General features: G+C 40.6%; 1 long non-coding RNA gene across 1 annotated transcript; it reads left to right on the top strand.

Moving 5' to 3' along the window:
* Positions 1-11,869: 11,869 nt before the first annotated feature.
* LOC108634874 lies at positions 11,870-13,129 on the top strand. Its single transcript, XR_001917707.1, has 2 exons — positions 11,870-11,901; positions 12,579-13,129. It is a non-coding gene; the product is annotated as an uncharacterized LOC108634874 (long non-coding RNA).
* Positions 13,130-16,176: the final 3,047 nt, after the last annotated feature.

Genomic DNA, 16,176 nt, shown 5'->3' with positions numbered 1-16,176 from the left:
CCGTCACATTTAAGAGCACAGTTAAGAAGTCAAGAACAAGTACTGAAAACTACCCCTAAATTCTCATTATCTTCTTATCCCATAGAGAGCACGAATTGGTTAAAATACAGCCACTTCTACGCTAAGATTATATCCTACCACACGAGTGCTAAAAACCTCCAAAACTGTACTCACCAGAGGCTCCAAAGAAAGACCTATGACTGAGTATCACGAAGATAGCAGCACGGTGGGAGAGACTCCTTTTATAAGGACCAGGCAGCTCCACCCAGAGGGAACATCCCAGATCCAGCATGATGCACTTGTTTCCCACCCCAAATACCATGTGCTTGCGATCTCAAAAATAAATTGCCACACTCATGCTGATATCACAAAGCTCCGTTGCCCGTGGACTTCCTCACCCTTCACTGAGGGAGTGCAGAGTGAGTCACTCCATACATTGTCTCAAAGCCCCAGTGCCAATGTCATGCACCAGTTAGGAAATATGAGGAATTCTTTGACAATGGTACTGCTCCTCCATGGTTAAGACTGTGCTTCCCACATTCTCCAGCTCCCTATGCATCTGGTATGGGAAACTTACTACCCCATTCCATTTCACCTTCAGCACCCAGCTTTGTCTCCCTCAATGGTAGTGACTAAGGTTTACTAAATGCACATATCTTAACCCTTACCCACAGTTTTTCTAAATTCCCCTTATACTCTGTTCTACTGATCTCTGGGCTTTTCTTGACGCTTAAATGACTTAACCATTAAGATAGACTTAACCAAGTCTATCATGATTTTCCAGTACTAACAGTCTCGTTTCAGTTGTGTTTTCACATGGCTCCATAATGGACATAACAGGACAACATGATCCCACAGGTTTCTCAGCCATAAGCTCATAGGCTGGGGCCCCCTTCATGAAACTACTTTTGCTGCCCCACGACCATGAGTCATTTGTGGTCTAGTATTGTTTGTTGCTGTTCAGTTGCTCATTCATGTCCGACTCTTTGTGACCCCATGGACTGCAGCATGCCAGACTTCCTTGTCTTTCACTATCTCCCAGAGTTTGCTCAAACTCATGAAAACATCCAACCATTTCATCCTCTGTCGTCCCCCTTCCCCTCCTGCCTTCAATATTTCCCAGCATCAATGTGTTTTCCAATGGGTTGGCTCTTCACATCAGGAGGCCAAAATATTGGAGCCTTCGGCTTCAATATCAGTCCTTCCAGTGAATATTCAGTTGATTTCCTTTAGGAGTGACTGGTTTGAACTCCTTGCTGTCCAAGGGGCTCTCATGTGTCTTCTCCAGCACCACCGTTCAAAAGCATCAGTTCTTCAGTGCTCAGCCTTCTTTATGGTCCAAATCTAACATCCATACATGACTACTAGAAAAACTGTAACTTTGAGTATAGGGACCTTTGTCAACAAAGTGATGTCCTCTGCTTCCTGATACCACTGTCTAGGTTTGGTGTAGTTTTCTTCCCATGAGCAAGTGTCTTTTAATTTCATGAGTGCAGTGTCCAGTCCTTGGTGATTTTGGAGCTCAAGAAAATAAAGTCAGGCACTGTGTCCATTTTTCTCCCATCTATTTCTCATGAAGTGATGGGATCGAATGCTATGATCTTAGTTTTTTGAATGTAGAGTTTTAAGCCAACTTTTTCACTCTCCTCTTTCACTTTCATCAAGAAGATCTTTAGTTCATCTTTGCTTTCTGCCCTAAGGGAAGGTGTCATCTTCATACCTGAGGTTATTGATATTTCTCTTGCAATCTTGGTTCCAGCTTGTGCTTCATCCAGTCCAGCATTTTGTATTATGTACTCTGCGTATAAATTAAATAAGCGGGGTGATAATATACTGCCTTTATTTACTCCTATCCCTATTTTGAACCAGTTCATTTTTCCATGTCTAGTTCTTACTATTGTTGCTTGTTGGTTTGCTGCTTCTCCATCTACTAGAAACCCAAATTCCTCTCATCTCATTATCTTCAAAATTGTCTCAGTATCTGGACTGTATCCATTTAGAAGCTTTTCCACTAGTACCCCCCAAAATTCTTGTGCTAATTTACACTACAGCTGTTAATTCAGTAAACTCTATCAGGCCCTTTTTTGAAATGACATTTGGTGTGTTTTCAGACTTCCTTAGAACATCCAGGGAATGAAGCTCCATCAATCATTCATTCCACCAGTCAATCATTGGGTATTTTTCCCTAAAAAATAAATGATGGGTGACATAGAATCCATTGGTAATTTATTAGTATCATTTGTTGAACCACAGTATAATAATGATAAAGTAAATAAATCATACACTTACTTGACGTATTAATAATAATAAGTAAGGAACATTATGATAATAAGTAAATCACACTTCAGCTAATAATTTGCACTCTGCTTTCCAGGGAAAACTTGAGTGCCTTGGCTATGCATACATCCATGCACACCAGTACTATGTGACATTAAATATTTCCCAACCTCCCTGAAGATCAGTTTATTTACATAGTTGTAATTGGAGATAAAAAACTATACCTGCCTTAAAATTTTGCTATGAAAACAGCAAAATGCCTAATATAAGGCACATTACATGATCAGTCCTATGGAAATATGAGCCCCCATATATCTGATAAGGGATAAATTTCCAAAATACATAAGAAACTTCACAACATAATAGCAAAAAATTTAGCAGCCTGTATTTCAAATATGCAAGGGACTTGAATAGAGTTCTGTTTACATAGACATATTGAAAAGGAGTTTAACATTGCTACTGATCATCAGGGATATGAAAATCAAACACACATCTCACTTCACACCTGTTAGAATGACTGTAATCAGAAAAATAAGAAATCCTAGCGAAAGTTGGTGATTTTGTGAAGAAAATAAGGATACTTTTACCTGTTTGTGGGATGGCAAATTGTTCAACCATAATGAAAAGTATGAAGGTTACTCAAAATTAAAAAAATAGAAAACAGAACTACCATATGTATTACCCATTCACATTAGTGTATTTATCCAAGTTAATTTAAATCAGGATCTCCAAGACATATTAGCATTTTCAAGTTCACTGCAGCAGTACCCACAATAGCCAAGATGTGTTAACAACCTAAATGTCCATCAATAGCTGAATGGATAAATAAACTGTAGTATATACATACAATGGATTATTATTCGTCCTTAAAAAGAAGGAAATCCTGTCATGAGACAACATGGATCAACCTGGGAGACATTATGCCAAGAGAAGTAAGCCAGACACAGGGGGACAAATCCTGCATGAATTCCCTTATATGAGGTATTGTAAACAGTCAAACTCATGTGAGTAAAAGGGCACATGAGCATATGCCCGGAGTAAATTGTGATTCAAGAGACAAATGTACCCCAGTGTTCATTGCGTACAGCCACTATGGAGAACAGAATGGAGATCCTTAAAAAACTAGGAATAAAACTACCGTATGGCCCAGCAATCCCTAGGGATACTTCTCTGGACATATGCCCTGAGAAAATTGCAATTCAAAAAGGCTTATGTACTCCAGTGTTCATTGCATCACTGGTTCCATCAGCCAGGATGTGGAAGCAACTTAGATGTCCGTCAACAAATGAATGGGTAAAGAAGTTGTTGTACATATATACAATGGAATGTCACTCAGCCATTGAAAGGAGCAGATAGGAGTTCAGTTTAACTGAGGTGGACAGATCTAAAGCCTGTTATACGGAGTGAATCATCAGAAAGAAAGAAAACAAATATCACATTTTAACACATATATGAAATCTAAAAAAGTGGTGCTAATGAACCTATTTGCAGAGCAGGAATAGAAATGCAGATGTAGAGTACAGGCTTCTGAACACAGAAAGAGAAAGAGAGGGCAGGATGAATTGAGAGAGTAGCCTCGAAATATATGCATTGCCAGGTGTGAAAGTGATGGCCAAAGGAAAGTTGCTGAACAGCACAGGGAGCTCAGCCTCGTGCTCTGTGATGATCTAGAGGGATGGGACGGGGGGCCATGGGGTGAAAGTGAGGCTCAAGGTGGAGGGGATATATGTGTACTTAAAGCTGATCCACATTGTTGTATGGCAGAAAGCAGCACAACATTGTGGAGCAGTTATCCTCCAATGAAAAATAAATTTCAAAAGAAGAAATGTGAACTCTTCAGTTCAGTTCAGTTCAGTCGCTCAGTCGTGTCCGACTCTGCAACCCCATGAATCGCAGCACGCCAGGTCTCCCTGTCCATCACCCACTCCTGGAGTTCACTCAGACTCACGTCTAAAAGGCAGCAAAACTAATATGGATTATGAATAACTGCTCACAGTAACTAGATAATGTGAACCATGCCCCGAAATGTGATTACAATAGGATTGTTTAGAGTGAGGGCCCCCTCCCTAAGACCCTTGCCCAGCTCTCCTCTGTCTTCAAGCTGACATCACTACTTATTCAAAGGCTTCGGTCTGAAAGCAATTTCAGAATCCACACCTTCTTACTAGTAAGAAAGGTCCTGCCACTGCCTGAGGGAATATTTCATGCCTTGTGCTCTCTCCTGAAAGAAGGCTGTGTGGTGTCTGCAATGTTTTTTGATTGGGTTGGTGTGGTACAGGGAAAAAAAAAAAGAAAAAGAAATCAGTGACATAACCTGGGTATTTGAAAAGGTAGGAACTTCTTTAGATTGAGCCCTGGTCCTGATCGTTTTCTCAGTATCTCAGAGAACCAAAATGAGGACAGCTGTTCCTCTGAGAATCCAAAGTGGGGTAACCAACATCACTGTTAGGAAACAGACATCTTTCAGGGATCCTAGGGGGAACAGGGATGTCTTGGGATGGGTCAGGTGTTTTCATGACATATTTATTTTTCACGTTGAAGTGTTAGGAACTGGTTGGGGCCTGCTGGAGCAAGAGAATTATCTAAGGAACATGTGACTTAGAACAGTTCTACCAACTTATTTTTTAAATTGTTACAGTATATATTTTTATTTTTTAATAAATAGATTTATTTTAACTGGAGGCGAATTACTTTACAATATTTTATTGGTTTTGCAATACATCAACATGAATCCACCACGGGTATACACATGTTCCCCATCCTGACCCTCCTTTCCCACCTCTCTCCCTGTGCCATCCCTCTGGGTCATCCCACTGAAGCAGCCCCAAGCATTCTGTATCATGCCTTGAACCTGGACTGGTGATTCATTTCATATATGATATTATACATGCTTCAGTGCCATACTGTCTTAATGACTGTGGCTTTGTAGTAGAGCCGGAAGTCAGGCAGGTTGATTCCTCCAGTTCCATTCTTCTTTCTCAAGATTGCTTTGGCTATTCGAGGTTTTTTTTTTTTTTTTTTGTATTTCAATACAAATTGTGAAATTATTGTTCTAGCTCTGTGAAAAATACTGTTGGTAGCTTGATAGGGATTGTGTTGAATCTATAGATTGCTTTGGGTAGTATACTCATTTTCACTATATTGATTCTTCCCATCCATGAACATGGTATGTTTCTTCATCTATTATTGTCCCCTTGATTTCTTTCACCAGTGTTTTATAGTTTTCAATATATAGGTCTTTTGTTTCTTTAGGTAGATATATTCCTAAGTATTTTATTCTTGTTGCAATGGTGAATGGAATTATTTCCTTAATTTCTCTTTCTATTTTCTCATTATTAGTGTATAGGAATGCAAGCCAAAGCAATCTTGAGAAAGAGAATGGACGTGGAGGAATCAACCTGCCTGACTTCAGGCTCTACTACAAAGCCACAGTCATCAAGACAGTTTGGTACTAGCACAAAGACAGAAATATAGATATATGGAACAAAATAGAAAGCCCAGGGATAAATCCACACACCTATGGCCACCTTATCTTTGACAAAGGAGGCAGGAGTATACAATGGAGAAAAGACAATCTCTTTAACAAGTGGTGCTGGGAACACTGGTCAACCACTTGTAAAAGAATGAAACTAGAACACTTTCTAAGAGCATCCACAAAAATAAACTCAAAATGGATGAAAGATCTAAACGCAAGACCAGGTAAAGATGTTAACTGAGTATTTAGAAATGTTACCTGTTTCTCTGGGTCCTCCTCAGGGCTGAGACACAAATACAGTGAGATGGGGTGAAAACTTCAGAAAGGAGAACAGCAAAGGGTGAAGGTGAGGAGAAAATACTAAAGACATGAACCAAAGAAATCCTGCTGTGTCAGTGCCTTTACCACTTCTTCAGACTGTGTTTCTTTATCCATTGGCAAGATACACGGAATTTACACAATCATTCAGCAATCACATATATGGGGAAATTTTTCCACAGAGAATTAAATTCATGAGCCTCAGACATAGTCAAGGCTCCATCCCTTGTAATTTCAGTTGGTATAAATTGGTGTATTTTTGCGGAAGGCTTGCAAAGAGTCAGACACTACTGAGTGACTGAACTGAATTGAACGGCAGGTAGTGGAAAAGAGCCTGATGCTGGGAGGGCTTGGGGGCAGGAGGAGAAGGGGATGACAGAGGATGAGATGGCTGGATAGCATCACCGACGTGATGGATGTGAGTTTGAGTGAACTCCGGGAGTTGGTGATGGTCAGGGAAGCCTGGCGTGCTGCATTCCAGGGGTCACAAAGAGTTGGACACGACTGAGCGACTGAACTGAGCTGAAGGTAGTAGAAGACTATTTGCCTTAGAAATCACATGTCTTTGGCACAGATAGTCTCCTTTTTGAAATGTACAGCCAATTACATTCTCATTTTCTGAATATAACTTCATCCATGAGAAAGACAGTTTGTCCACTAGTCCCTTGGTTACTTTTTCTTCAAATCACATGTGAGCATAGCTGCATTCAACTCTGTGCATTGTTTTTTCCAGGCTTCTATGCCCCTATGTTCTGATCTTCTGCAGGAAAGTCTGTTCTCCCACTAGGTAACATTCTCAAGATCAGGGATAAGAGTTTTTTTCATCTCTTGATCCTAAACATTATGTACAGTATTTATTACAGTAATTGTTGATTATAATAATCAATAATTACTGAATGAATGGATAATTACGGATGGTTAACAAACACATGAGAAGATGCTCAACATCACTTATTATTAGAGAAATGCAAATCAAAATCACAATGAGGTACCACTTCACACCAGTCAGAATGTCTGCGATCCAAAAATCTGCAAGCAATAAATGCTGGAGAGGGTGTGGAGAAAAGGGAAGCCTCCTACACTGTTGGTGGGAATGCAAACTAGTACAGCCACTATGGAGAACAGTGTGGAGATTCCTTAAAAAATTGCAAATAGAACTGCCTTATGACCCAGCAATCCCACTTCTGGGCATACACACCGAGGAAACCAGAATTGAAAGAGACACATGTATCCCAATGTTCATCGCAGCACTGTGTATAATAGCCAGGGCATGGAAACAACCTAGATGTCCATCAGCAGATGAATGGATGAGAAAGCTTTGGTACATATACACAATGGAGTATTACTCAGCCGTTAAAAAGAATACATTTGAATCAGTTCTGTTGAGATGGATGAAACTGGAGCTGATTATACAGAGTGAAGTAAGCCAGAAAGAAAAACACCAATACAGTATACTTACACATATATATGGAATTTGGAAAGATGGCAATGATGACCCTGTATGCAAGACAGCAAAAAAGACACAGATGTGTATAGTGGACTTTTGGACTCAGAGGGAGAGGGAGGGGGTGGGATGATTTGGGAGAATGGTATTGAAACATGTATACTATCATGTAAGAATCGAATCACCAGTCTATGTCCGATGCAGAATTAGCATGCTTGGGGCTGGTGCACGGGAGGACCCAGAGGGATGTCGTGGGGAGGGAGGTGGGAGGGGAGATCATGTTTCAGATCGGCATGTACACTCGTGGTGGATTCATGTCAATGTATGGTAAAACCAATACAGTATTGTAAAGTAAAAGAAAGTTAAAATAAAAAATTAAAAAATTAAAGGCAAAAAAAAGTCCAGTTCTGACTCCCACCAATGTTTATTTACTTATTTCAAATATTTCTTTGATCCTTCTTATGTTCCAAGCTCTGTGGTAGTATAGTGGAAGTACAAGGCTGAAGTAAGACACAATCCTTGCACTAAGGAGCTCATAGTATTTGATGTCAAAGACACATAGAAAATTAACATGTAAGATTGGTAAGTACAAGGGTACAGTTATCAGGACAGTAATGGTCCTGGCACAAAGACAGAAATACAGATCAATGGAACAAAATAGAAAGGCCAAAGATAAATCCAGGAAAGTATAGACACCTTATCTTTGGCAGAGGAGGCCAAAAATTTACAATGGAAAAAAGACAATCTCTTTTAACAACTGGTGCTGGGAAAACTGCTCAACCATGTGTAAAAGAATGAAAGTGGAACATTTTCTGACACCATACACACACACCACACACACACAAAAACTCAAAATGGATTAAAGATCTAAATGTAAGACCAGGAACTATGAGACTCTTAAAGAAAATATAGGTAGGACACTCTCTGACATAAATCACAGCAAGATCCTCTATGACCACATTCCAAGATATATAGAAATAAAAACAAAAATAAACAAATGGGACCTAATTAAACTTAGAAGCTTTTGCACAATGAAAGAAACTATAAGCAGGTGAAAAGGCAGCCTTCAGAATAGGAAACAATGATAGCAAATGAAACAACTGACAAAGAATTAATGTCCAAAATATACAAACAGCTCATGCAGCTCAATACCAGAAAAACAAAAAACCCATCCAAAAAGTGAGCAAAAAGACTAAGCAGACATTTCCCCAAAGAAGACATGCAGATGGCTAACAAACACATGAAAAGATACTCAACTTCACCTCATTACTAGAGAAATGCAAATCAAACCACAATGAGGTATCATCTCATGCGAGTCAGAATGGCCATCATCAAAAAGTCTATAAACAATAAATGCTGGAGAGGGTGTGGAAACCTGGGAACCCTCTTACACTGTTGCTGGGAATGCAAACTGGTACAGCAACTATGAAGAACAGTGTGGAGATGCCTTCAAAAGCTGGAAATAGAACTGCCATATGACCGAGCAATCTCACTGCTGGCCATACACATCGAGGAAACTAGAATTGTAAGAGACTTGCGTACCCAATGTTCATGGCAGCACTGTTTACAATAGGTAGGTATGAAGCAACCTAGATGTCCATCAGCAGACAAATGGATAAGGAAGTTGTGTTACACATATGCATTGAAATATTACTCAGCTTTAAAAAAGAACAGATTTGAGTCAGTGCTAATGAGGTGGATGAAACTGGAGTCTATTATGCAGAGTGAAATAAGTCAGAAAAACACCAATACAGTATATTAAGGCATATATATGGAATTTAGAAAGACAATAACGATGATCCTATATGCAAGGCAGCAAAAGAAACACAGATGTAAAGAATGGACTTTTGGAGTACGTGGGAGAAGGTAAGGGTGGGAGGTTTCCAGAGAATAATATTGCAACATGTATATTGCCATATGCAAAATAGAAGACCAGTGCAAATTCAATGCATGATGCAGGGCATTCAAGGCCATTGCTCTGGGACAACTGAAACGGATGGGGTGGTGAGGGAGGTGGAAGGGAGTTTAGGATAGGTGGACACATGTGTATCCTGGCTGAGTCATGACGATTCAGTGTATGGCAAAAATCACCACAATGTTGTAAAGTTACTGTCCAATTAAAATTAAGTAATTAATTTAAAAAAAGAAATGAAAAGGCAGAGGAACCAGAGATCAAATTATGATCTGTTGGATCATATAAAAGCCAAGAGAATTCCAAAAATATCTACTCTGCTTCATTGACTATGCTAAAGCTTTTGACTGTGTAAATCAGAACAGACAGTGGAAAATTCTTAAAGAGATGGGAATACCAGACCACCTTACCTGCTTCCTGAGAAACCTGTGTGCAGGACAAGAAGCAACAGTTAGAAACAGACATGGAACAACGGACTGGTTCAAAATTGGGAAAGCAGTGCATCAAGCCTGTATATTGTCACAAGGCTTATTTAACGTATATGCAGATTACATCATGAGAAATGCTGGGCTGGATCAAGCACAAGCTGGTCTCAGGATTGCCAGAAGAAATATCAACTTCAGATATGCAGATGACACCACCCTTACGGCGGAAAGTGAAGAAGAACTAAAGAGCCTCTTGTGAAAGAGAGGAAAGATGCTCAAGCAGAGGGTTAGTTGCTGCGCGTTATTCGGGGGATTTGTGGTGGCCATGGGAATTCAGCTTGAGACTTGCTTGACTCCCATTCACTCCAGGCTGATTTGAATTCCACAACACCTGGACATGGCAAGCCAGTGACTGGCCTTCAGACAACGATAGGCTTTACTTTGCCAAAAAGGCCCATCTAGTCTAAGCTATGGTTTTTCCACATGTATGGGTGTGAGAGTTGGACGATAATGAAAGCTGAGTGCCAGATAATTGATGCTTTTGAACTATGGTGTTGGAGAAGACCTTGAGAGTCCCTTGGATTGCAGGGAGATCCAGCCAGTCAATAGTAAAGATAATCAGTCCTGAGTATTCATTGGAAGGCCTGATGCTGAACCTGAAGCGCCAATAATTTGGCCACTTGTGTGAAGAACTGACTCATTGGAAAAGATCTTGATGCTGGGAAAGATTGAAGCAGGAGGAAAGGGAATGATAGAAGATGAGATGTTTGGATGGCATCACCAACTCGATGGACATGAGTCTGAGCAAGTTCTGGGAGGTGGTGATGGACAGGGAAGTCTGGGGTACTGCAGTTTCATGGGGTCGCAAAGAGTCAGACAGGACTGAGTGACTAGACTGAACTGAACTGAACTGATAGCCAAGGTACTCAAGTTTTCCCCTGAAAGGCATAATAAATATTATTAGCTGAAGTGTTACTGTCGGTCAAAAATTATACTAATAAATTATGAACGGTTCTATGTCATCCCTATTTTATTTATTTAAGGAAAAATACCCATGGATTGAATGGCTGAATCAATGATTCATGGAGGTTCATTCCCTGAGTGTACTAAGAATGTCTGAAAGCACACTAAGTGTCATGTAAAATAAAGATCTGATAGAGTCAATTGAATTAACTATTGTAGGGGAAAGAAGTGCAAGATATTTAGGGAGTATTAGTGGAAAAGGTTCTAAATGGATATAGCCCAGGCACTGAGTTCATTTTGAAGATAATGAGAAGAGAGGAATTTGGGTTTCTAGTAGACCACAAATGACTCAGATCATGGGTCTGCAGAGTTCAGATCAGTGTATAAACCTGCAAAAGTAGAGCTTCAGGAAGGGGCCAGAGCTTGTGATTTATCGCCTAAAAAAGTGAGGGATCATGTTGTCCTGTTCAAGTCCGTGTTGGAGCCATGTGAAAGCACATCTGACAGGAGACTGCTTGCACTAAAAAAAAGGTAGACTTTGTGGTCAGGTTAAGTCACTTAATTGTCAAAAGTAGTATATGGTACAAGGCGAGTTTAGAAAAACTGTAGGTAGGAGTTAAAATATGTGCAGTTAGGAAAACTGGTCTCTGTCTTCAATGGAAAAAAAGCCAGGTGCTGACAGATGAAATGGAATGGGGTAGTAAGTTTTATGTACCAGATGCTTGGGGAGCTGGCAAGAGGGCGAAGCAACATCTCTAACTATGGAAGAATAGCACCATTCTCAAGCATTCCTCATATTTCCTAAATGGTGCACGACACTGGTAAAGGAAGTATGAGACAAAGTCGCAAATGAATCACTCTAATTCCTCACTGAAGGGTGAGCAAGTCCATGGACAAGGGAACTGTGTGATATCAGTATGACTGGGGCATTGATTTTTGAGATTGCAAGCATGTGGAATTTGGGGTGGGAAACAAGTGCATCATGCCAGTCCTGGATGTCCCCCCAGCTGCCTGGTCCTTATAAAAGGAGTCTCCGTCACAGTGCTGTCATTGTCGTGATGGTCATAGGTCTTCTTTGGAGCCTCTGGTGAGCACAACTCTTGAGATCTTTTTTGGAACTTGGTGTTGGGTTTAATCTGGGGGAAGAAGTGGCTTTAATTGAAGCAATTAGTGTTCTGTATGGGAAAAAGAAGATAATGAGGATTTAGGGGAAAATTTTTGGTATTTGGTCATGAATGAGATCTGAAATGTGAGGAGAAAATGGAGTCAGAGGCACAGTCTTAACCTGAGAGAGAGTAAGGGGAATGAGATACTGTGCCATAGCACAGCACACATTAGTTCCAAATGCCCCCTTCTCAGCGTTCAGTCCCACTGAGTGCCTGGTTGGGCCTTTGCATTTTTCCTCAGAAGCCCACAGTCAGGTCAGCTTGGCCAGCAACCAAGACCTCATGGGAGAAATAAGTAGAGATTTGTTTGGGGATTGGCTACAAGTTTATTATCCAGATTCTTCTTCAGAGTATGTTTGTATTCATACAACACCTGTGTAGGTAATTTTGTTTTAGAAAGTGGTGAAGGAGAGACGAACCAAAAGACTGAAGATCTGAGGGCAAGAGATACTAAAAAGGAAGGGTGAAGAAGCTAAAAAAACATTAAGTCTGTATCAGGAATCAAGAAGAGTCCTTAGTGATGGAGGGTTGTTGGCGCAGCTAAATGTTCTACCAGTCGGACTCTAGTTATGAAGAATGTTGTCTGTTTGTATTTCAGATTCCTTGAGACCCAGGAAAGATGTCTCACCACCAGCATCCACATCCGTATCTGCATCCGCATCTGCACCAGCATCGGCATCAGCATCACCATCAGTGCAAGGAGCCCTGCCATCCACCTCCAAAAGTGTGCCACTGAAGTGCCATGAGCCTTGTCCACCTCATCCATGCCCACCTCCATTGAACCAGCAGAAATGCCCTCCTGGGCCGCCATGCGCACCATGCAAGCAGAAGTGTCCACCCAAGTGGAAGTAACAACACCAGATTTCATCTGGACCAAGAAACAACATGATCCAGGCTCTTCCGTTGTCCTCCCTTCGGCCATGGTGATGGACTGCATCTTCCTTAACCTCCCTCCTGGACTGACAGCTGGCAGAGAAAAGGCTTGCTGCCTGAAGCTGAAATACCACGTTGTTGGAAGAAGAGCAGCAGGATCATCGCTTTATCTCTCTGTACCACGTGCCCATCTGTAATCTGCGTTGTGATCTCTAACTCGTGTGCAATTAGTGTGTCTATTCTTTTGCTTCTCCAATAAAGCATATTCATAGCCAATTATGTATTTCTTTCTTTCATTTTTTGTGGGTTTTCTTTTTGCATATAATGTTTTTCATCTCTTCTCTCAACCGCAAGTTTCTTCTGAGTGTTCCTTTTCATTCCCTTTGGATTATCAGAATTAGACTTTTCCATCTCTGAGCTCAGCTTTGCCTGAAATATGCCCTTTGGACTGGATCCACCAAAGAATTCCTTCATTGGTTTCAGTCTTGTTTCTAGCTGTCTACCTTGAAGACCCTGAAGAGAATTGAATTCTCTCAATCTCAGGTTCCTTATTTGTAAAACCACTAGGCAAGACTCTATTCCACTCAGTGTACTCATAGAAATTAATTTATTCACAAATGTTTCCCAATTATTAACACATGCCAGGCAGTCTCTTATGTGCTAGGGACATGAGGATGGTGACTAAAGTCCTTTTTCCATCTAAACTCTTGAAGGGAGTTTGCACAAACACACACACACACACACACACACACAGGTGCAGATACAAGTAATAGGCAAATAATAGTGATGTGTGAGGATATTTTAGAGAAAACTATGTAGAAAAGCTCTTCCAAAGTGACTTTTAGGGCAAAGACTTGAGTGAAGAGAAGAGTGAGCCTTGAGTATCTGGGGTACACTGTACCAGCGAGAGGCAATGGCGAGTGCTGAGGCAGGGCAGAGCAACTGCAGGGAGAACAGTCATCCAAGAGACAGTGTCTCCAAATGGGGTTGAAGACATTGGATCTGAAAGATGTAGCAAAGATTTTGATAATTTATTCACAGTTTTCCAACCATACTATGCTGAGGTGCAGAGTCTCAACTTCCTATGTAATTCTCTACTATCACATCTATTTTCTTTTTTCTGAAAGTACATATGATCTTTAAAGACATTTTATTTTAATGGTTATAAGGGCCAAGGAATAAATTAGTTCTTTTGCAAAACAAAAACTTATTTTATGAAAGTGACTATATGAAAATAGGTCTATTATTAACAATGTTCCCATATTATAGGGAAGTTGACTCCATTAATTTCCATCACCTTATAGGTAAACAAATGCACAGAGAATTTTAATCTTGTTGTGCTTCCAACACTAAGAAGTGATTTTATTTTTAGGAGGTTTGACTTTGTACTCTTGTACAGGGTTCTGACCTAATATTATTGACACGATCCCCTCCCCAGTTTTGTCTTGAAGAAAAACAAGAAAAGGGAAAACAAAAAATAAACTTTTGTTTGATTTTCGGAGTTCTCCATGATCAACACATTCAGAAAGTTCGTAAAGCTTTGCTGTATAAAGTGGGTAATCACAGATTGATCTCTTTATTGTCAAGAAAGATGAAGATAAAACAAAAGAACATTACCAACCCTTCCAAAGACCCAAGCTTCCTAAATAAATTTCACCTCCTCCCTTCTCCACTAGAAGTGACCACAATCATGTTTCTGAGATCACAGATCCTGTTACCAGCCTTCCTGAGTTCACTACGTGGTTCTGCTGCTTGCTAACTCTATGATTTTGAGTAATTTGCTCAAGGTGTTTGTGTCTCATTTTAAGGTATCATTTTCTTCTCTTTAAAACTGGAATAGTAACAGTACTCATTTTACAGGTTACCTTGGGAGCCTTACATTTATAAAGCACTTAGAACTGTGTCAGCTTGCAGAAAGCACAGTGAGGATCAAATGTTACTGTGAGTGCATCAGAACTGCTCAGCACATAAGCATACCTTGTCAGTGTTGTTACTTTTCAATCTATGAATTTCATGTCTTGGCCCCTATGCCACTTAAAGAAGCAGTACTTTTCCCATTAAGGTTGTGATAATCTGATAGTTTGCTCCATATTTAACCTACGTCTTTCCTGTATTCGATTTTTGCTTTGGCATCTTGTCTCCTCTTCCCACTCCTCGTCCCCGGACCCCCCACACACACTTCTGTTCCTCTATCTTCTTTTTCTCTTCTTACTGTTCCTCTTTCCCTCATTCTTTGAGAATTTAAAGGATTGATAGCACTATAAGTTGTGTGTTCTTTCAAGCTTGTGAGGTACAATTGTTGGACAAGGCTACAAAGCAGGACTTAATTAACTCCTTGGTGGATCGTCTGGACTTGAAAAGTGGATTAAAAATGTTAATAACTAAGATTAATTTTAAAGTATGTCGTATCACAAAGCTACAGTCATCACACCAGAATTGTACTGGTACAAAACCAGAAATATAGACCAATGGAACGAGATAGAAAGCCCAGACAAACCCATGGACCTCTGGACACCTTATCTTTGGACAAAGGAGGCAAGAATATACAAAGGAGAAAAGATAGTCCCTCTAATAAGTGGTGCTGGGAAAACTGGTCAGCTATAAGTAAAAGAATGAAATCAGAAAACTCTCTAACACCATGCAAAGTGAAGTCGCTCAGGTCGTGACAGACTCCTGTGCAACCCCACAAATGGCAGCCCACCAGGCTCCCCCATCCCTGGGATTCTCCAGGCAAGAACACTGGAGTGGGTTGCCATTTCCTTTTCCAATGCATGAAAGTGGAAAATGAAAGTGATGTTGCTCAGTCCTTGCCAACTCCTTGTGATCCCATGGACTGTAGCCTACCAGGCTCCTCCATCCATGGAATTTTTCAAAGCAAGAGTACTGGAGTGGGTTGCCATTTCTTTCTCCAGGGGATATTCCCAACCCAGGGATTGAACCTGGTGTCTCCCATATTGCAGGCAGACCCTTTACCTTCTGAGCTACAAGAGGAGCCAATAAGCAAAGAACACCATACACAAAGATAAACTCAACATGAATTAAAGATCTAAATGTAAGACCCATAAACCCTAAAACTCTAGAGGAAAACATAGAAAGAACCCTCTGTGACACTGTTGCTGCGGTTCAGTCAATAGCGATGTCCGACACTGTGCAACTCAGTGGGCTGCAGCAGGCCAGGCTTCTCAGGCCTTCACTATTGGTCTGCAGTTTGCAAAACTCATGTCCATTGAATTGGTGACGCTATCCAACCACCTCATCTTCTGTTGCCCCTTCTCCTACCTGCCTGCAATCTTTCCTAGCATCGGGGTCTTTTCCATTGAGTT

This window comes from Capra hircus, unplaced genomic scaffold, assembly GCF_001704415.2.
Source record: "Capra hircus breed San Clemente unplaced genomic scaffold, ASM170441v1, whole genome shotgun sequence".
In the NCBI taxonomy this organism is placed as follows: domain Eukaryota; kingdom Metazoa; phylum Chordata; class Mammalia; order Artiodactyla; family Bovidae; genus Capra; species Capra hircus.
The sequence above is the reverse complement of the archived record's forward strand: the minus strand, read 5'-3'. Positions and strand labels throughout refer to the sequence as shown.